The following is a 6816-nucleotide window of genomic DNA, read 5'->3' as shown; positions in this document are numbered from 1 at the left end:
AGACATGGCTGTGTGAATTAAAGCAGGAACACACCACGAGAACACAACGCAGTGTGTGACGAACAGAGGAGCACACGGGACCTCCCTCCCCACTCAGCTCACTCTGGAGCTACTGAGCTCCTCACGGTCAACCAGGGAATGAAGAACTGGCTGGAGAGTTGATCTAATCAGTTGGCCTTTTATCTATAAAATCCCTGGAGATTAAATTCATTCAGGCTAAACCAGGTCATGTAAAAGCTAAATGTGTGCTCTGGAATAATCACGGGGCGATTGCCAATGGAGAGGGATGACCACGCCTGAGTGTGAACCAGCACATTCACACAGCAGGCTCTAAGTCAGCTGGGATGAATCATGTCCCCCAGGGACTATCACTCTCCAGGGACTAGAGCTGAGTGGGATGATTAGTTCAGATTAGCTGTCTAGTCTTTAGATGCCTGAAGTCAGGATGTAGCCTCAGCAGGACTGTGCAAATGGCAAGAACAGAAGCAAAAGTGGATGGAATCAGAAAACAGAAGTTGGATGTCACGGCTTTGCTGTGGTGCAGCAAACAAGGGCAAAAACGGCAGCAGAGATGGGACAAAATTGTAACAAAGCTGCTGGCACACAAGTGTTATAGGTGAAAATAAGTGTTAGAGCAGCTTAAAGAATAACTAATTTAAAATGTGAGGTGACCAGCCAACCCAAGGTAAGGAAGTTCGGGGAAATAACACAGGGAAGGGGCAGTAACATAATGGGTGTTTTTCTGGAGCTGCTTTGCCAGTGATAACATAAAAGAAGGGTAACACCACCCTGCTTTTTGCCTTCCTAAAGAGCTGAAGAGAGCATGAATGTTAAAAAAGTCATCAAATGCATATCTTCTGCCACATAAACAACTGCTGCTGACTCTCTAAAGGGATTTACACTGCCTCCAGCTGGTGTTTGGTAATGACCTACTCTTCCTCCAGTAATTTCTCATGGACCTCAGCACATGAAAGCACACACGATGTAAACATCTCCAGCCCAGCTTGTCAGGCTGGGCTCCTTCAGGGTTGGTGGGGAGAGGCAGAGACTTCTAGGAGTCAGTTACCCTGCAGCAGACACCTGAGACAGGTCCCATGAAATGTGTCTGGGAAGTGCTTTATCTCTCCCCACCAAGCAGCAGGAGCTCAGGCTGCCAGTCAGGGACAGAGGTTTACCATGCAGACATCTAAAATTAGATGAGAGGTGTCCTGTCCCTGCTGTCTGGCAAAGAGATAAATGTCTATAATTGGCACTCCACAGGCTCGTTGGCCAACACAGGATGTGGGAATCGCATCAGCCCATTTTTGCCAGCTAAAAGCAGGGATCTTATCTGGGAGTGTTGTCTGCACACCTTCTGCAATCAACACAGAAAGACAAGAGGAAAATTCCCTCTGGCTGAACACCCCCCCCAAGTGCCACTTCCAAGCCAATGTCCCTGGGCAGCTCTGCTCTGGCTGATACCTGAGCCCAGCCAGGATCCAAGCATTAGGCAATACTTCATCCTTGCATCCCACTGCAGATGTTCTTGGAGCTCAGCAAACACAAGTGCCTTGCCTGGGTTTTCCACAGAATGTACCTGCTGCTTCCTCTTCACGCACACATGGAAGGCAGCCTGCCAACCTGTTTCCTGATAGTTCTGGGAGAGCACTCACCCGGGAACATGGGAAGCCAGATTTGCTTCCCCCCCCCCCCCCCTTTATTTCAGAGTGAAACCCACATCTTCCACCACAAAACATCACAGTGCTCCAAGACACTTCTCTACAGATATTTCTGGAAGGCACTGCATAGCAGCATTCCACTGTGTGGAATTCACTGGCCAGATGCACACAGCCAGCACAGCTGGATGAAAAGTCCCAGTTGTAGTTCCTGAACTGAGCTCTGCCTGCACTGAACCCACAGAGCAGTGCAGAGTCAAATCTCCCCATATTTTGTTCGAGGTTCCCAACCATGGCATTACAGAATCTTCCAAACACAGAGGCAGCAAACAAATTCCTTGTTTCATCTTTTCCATTTGTTTAGGGCTCTCTCAAATTAGGGGACAGGCAGCCTCACACAGGGCACTGGGCACCAGTTGCCAGCCCCAGGTCAAATTATCCATCCACAAGTGATGGCAGGGGAGGCAGAGAACCCCCGTGCCCAGCAGTGTTCCCACCATGTGCCCAGGTTCTCTCCTGTTGCAGCTCTGAGGTCCCAACTACCCCCTGTGCCATGCAGGGAAACCAGTGTGTGGCCATGGATCTGCTGTGGGGGCCCTCCAAGGTCCAGCCCTGAGCTGCTCAGGGCACAGCTGTCAGGAGAGGGACCACCCTGTGCCACTCCCTCGACTGCTGCCCTGCGCTGAACGCGGGAAAAAGCACTTTCAGACACCCCTTCCTTCCCTCCTTCCAAAGGGAATACACAGGAATGGAAGTGGGCTTTGTGACATCAGTGCGCCTGGCTACCAGCAGGAAGAGGGTACGCAGGGAAGGATGTGGGACAGAGTAAATCTGCATGAGATGCCTGGTTTCTGACAGGATGTGGAGCAGCCCAGGAGCTGGCAGGTGGGGTGAGGAATGCAGGAGCCTGGCTCTCTCTTTCAGTCAGTGACAGAGTCATTAATGAATGTGCAGGGCTCCTCGCTCCCAAAATAAGCAGGAAGGAGCTCTCACCCCCTGGGAGAGCTGCAGCAGCTTCCCAGCAGGATCCAGGCTTGGCAGCATGTGCAGGGCCCTCCTACATGAACACACCTGCACGAGACAGCAAGAGCAGGACAGTAGATGTTGATAGTTCCTGCATTTGTGTGCAGGGAAGTGTTCCCAGTAACCTGCCACAGATCCCTCCAGCAGATCCTTTGCCATTGGACCTAAACTCCCTGGCTCCCCTCAGCACATCACATCTGGAGCAGCCACTGAAATGTAACAGCAGAAGGTGGAATCACACTCCTGTGAGCTCCTGCTCTGCATTCCCAGTGGAAGGATGAGGCCCAACCATCTCTTCTGTCCCACAAATGAGCAGAACAAGCTGCTCAGCAGGTTGAATGACTGTAAGCAAAACAAGTACTCCCTCAACATGTTCAGCAACTTCAGGAAGAACACACGTAGGATGCACAGGACAGCCCTGGACGCCTGAAGAAGGGGCAGTGGTAAAAAATAAACCTCACCAGAGGAGTCTGGGAAGGATCACGAGACTGTTAATGTGCAACTGCCCCATCACAGCAGGAGGCCGGGCAGCCAACAGCACCCCTGGGGACAGTCCCTTGGCAGACAGGGGAGAGGTGGGCACTGCACAAGCAGCAGAGCCCACTGCTCACTCATGCTGAGCCTCAGAGTCTGTCCTGGGTCCTCACCAAGTTTCCCGGACTCCCTTGTAAGCTCCTGCCCTCTCCTCGACTTCTCAGGAGAACATGGGGAGTGCTCAGGGCCAGGCCATGCAGACAATGTGCCCGAGATGGAGACACTGCTCCCTATGGCACAGCACAGGAGAACCAGCACCCAGAAGGCTGCAAGGGGGGTTCATCCAGCCTTGGGTACCTAAAGGCCCAGGCAAGCTGGACACAGCCCAGGTCAGTGGCAAGGACAGGGCACAGGCTCATCACAGCCTCTTGTAGGAAAAAGAGCAAAGAAGCCTTGATTAGGGTTTATTAATCAGGGAGACAACAAAGATCAGACAAAGCACTGCAGATGTGAAGAGGCAGATGGGGAGGGCAGGAGCCTATACAGGGGAGTCTCCACTAGGAAATGTGGACAGTGCTCTCAGGTACAGGGTGGGATTCTCAGGGTGTGCTGTGCAGGGACAGGAGTTGGACTTGATGATCCTTGTGGGTCCCTTCCAGCTCAAGATATTCTGTGATTCTAAATTAGCTGCCACCAGCATCGTCCAAGGAAAAACCCCATGTACTCACAACCAAACCCCTGCACTGGGGCCTGAGATGACCACTGTATTTGTGGCACAACTCTCTTGGCAGAAAAGTTAGAAAGACACAGAAGTTTCTAGGTGTTAACTTAAACCTTTCCAGTTCCCTCCACCATGACTTTCATCTTCCTGGAAGAAAGTACACAGTCTGGCTGTGGAGCTCCAGGAATTGTTCAGCACACCTGTAGAGGGGATCAGCAAACCTCTCCAAATGCTCAAGAGGCACTTCAGCACATCCCTGGGATGCAGACAACCCTTGCTATGTGCTCAGGATTAAACCAGTCCCACAGAAATGCTGCAAGTAGGAGAATGTGGAAAAATACGAGTGGGGCCCAGGGTCAGGCACAGCTCCCACTGCTCCTCAAAGTGGTGCCATGAAGTGGCAGTGGCACATCACAGGGACTGGGCCTGCAGAACCAGTCCCCTCCCAGCTGATGCTCACCTTCCTATGGCTTTGCTACTCTTCATCTGATATAAAGCTCTAGTGGAAAAATTCGCTCTTACTCAATCCTTCGAGTGAGGGGCAGGATAAGGGACACAGGACAGTGGTTAGTCCAGCTGCCAGGTCAGGAGCAGCAGTTCTGACCCAAGGGCTTGGTGGGGCAGAGGCACAGCTGAAACTGTCACTTTGTGGAAGGTGCAGATGGGAGTCACAAATCTGGGAAGTGGTAGTTGCATTTTAGCAGGGCTTAAGCGCTGGACAGCACAGGAATAGAGATCACCCAGGATGCCCACGCTCTCAGCACTTCAGTGTTTTAAAGATGCAGGGAAAACAGTTCAATACCCAAATGTGGTGTGAGCACAGCAGCTGAGATGGCACAGAAAAACATTTAAACACCTAAAATAGAGAGTGGGCATTGAAGGGTATCAGATGACTCTGCCCTACTCCAAAATGTCTTAAGAAAATCAGCCTGAAGCAAGAGTCTTCCCAAGTTTGACCCCTTGAGGCAAAACATGCTCCTGCTCTCCCACTAGTGCAAAACAGGAGAGAAGGAAGACACTGAGCAGTGACCCTTCTGCTCACAGAGAGCAAGCCAAGATCCAGCTGAAATCCTGAGTGCTTCCTAGGGGCTCATGGCTCTTCATTTCAAGATACCTGGGAAAGTTGGGGGAATAAGTCCTTTGGAATAACCAGTGATGTCCAAATTCTGTATATGAGACAGGAGATCAGGATGGATGATAAAGTGCTTTACAAGGTTCCTTCCAGAAGAAATGCACGTGCATATGTTCACTTGAAATACAGTAAGTGCCCCCAAGATGCTCTGAGACCACTTTCCAAAAACCCAGCAGCATAAACAAAGAACTGTCCATAAGTAAAACACCTTCAATCATTCCCTTTGGAAAACCTTGAAAATGGGAAAAGGTGGGTTTTACAATGTTTGGTTCGGACCCCTCTGTTCTGCTGCCCTTGGAGCAGTGCTGTGCATAAGAATCACTCACCTGCCAGTCACTGCTGCTGGAACACTTGCAGGGAGCAGGTTTTGCTACTGGAAATGTATTTTCTTTCAAGGACTCTCAAATTCTGGCTGCAAAGGAAGATGTCTTACATAAGATACTGGCAATGGCACCTTTCCAGCTCACCTTTCTTCACCTCTTGAGAGTAAGAGAGGTCATATCAGAATCACAGAATGGTTTGTATGGGAAGGGACCTTAAAGCCCATCCAGTTCCACCCCCTGCCCTGGGCAGGGACACCTTCCACTAGCCCAGGTTGCTCCAAGCCCCGTCCAACCTGGTCTTGGACACTTCCAGGGCTGGGGCAGCCACAGCTTCTCTGGGCAACCTGTGCCAGGACCCTCCCCCCCACCCCCAGGAAGAATTTCTTCCCAATATCCAATCTAATATTGTACATCCAGATCCTGTCTCTGGGTAACTAATGACTGGGAAGCAAACTCTTCCCTGGTCCTGCGTAGCCTCCAGTGGATGTTTCCTCTCTAACAAATTACCTTTCTATAACTCAGGGACAGTTTCTGCCTTACTTTCTCACCAGGCCCCACTCCCCAAACACACCCCAGTGCTGGCTCAGCCCAGCCAGCGGGTGGGTGCAGCATTTCATGGCCCAGGCAGGGCCGTGATTACAGGTCTTTATTCTCACCCTAATAAAAGGAGCAAAGGCAGATGCTAATGAGTGCATCTGGCACCATCATCTCTGGAGCCTCCTGCCCATAAACACAGGGAAGGGTTCCATTTTGACCACATTCAGAGTACAGAGGGCACTGTCACCTCCAGACCAGCTGTCCCAGGGATTCCAGCAGCTCCTGGTTTCACGTGGGCACCGCAGACGTACACGGTCTCTCAGGCTGGATGGTGGTGGAATCCCAGTCTCGTGTTCCCATGGCATGGATAACATGAGTCCAGGTTTAAATTACATAGCAGAAAAGGGGTTAAAGTTTAAATAACTGTTTTGTATATGAATTAATGTATGTAGCTTTGAGCCAAAATATCTACCATTAATTTTTCCACCTATTTCAGGAGCAGTAAGATACACAAAGTAAAGTTTATTTTGGTACTTGGTATACTTCACTCTCATTAAAAATAAATTAATCAGCAAATTCCTACACAGCTCAGCCTTCTTTTATGTAAATACAAGCCAGCTGTAATGAATTACAAGGTGTTATTATCTCACACACACTGTATAATACTTCACACATAAGAGGTTTCTCTGCTTAGCTCAGCTTTCAACAAAAGCATCTTAAATAAACTGCAAGCAAGTTGTTTGGGCTGTAATGTTTTCACAGAGAAGGGATACACCTCACACAGAGAGGGGCTCTTTACATGACTCATTTTATAACAAGTTAAACTGAGGAAGTTCGCCTTGGAAAAAAAATAACAAAATGCCTGTTTTATACACAGAAGGCTCCCTAAGAGAAGATTTAAAAAAAAAATACAAGGCAGTGTTTGGGAGCCTCTATCCTGCATCCCACTGC

Source organism: Pipra filicauda, unplaced genomic scaffold (genome assembly GCF_003945595.2).
Source record: "Pipra filicauda isolate LSUMZ 115617 unplaced genomic scaffold, ASM394559v2 scaffold534_size341627_pilon, whole genome shotgun sequence".
Taxonomy (NCBI): Eukaryota; Metazoa; Chordata; class Aves; order Passeriformes; family Pipridae; genus Pipra; species Pipra filicauda.
This window is presented reverse-complemented; position numbering follows the sequence as displayed.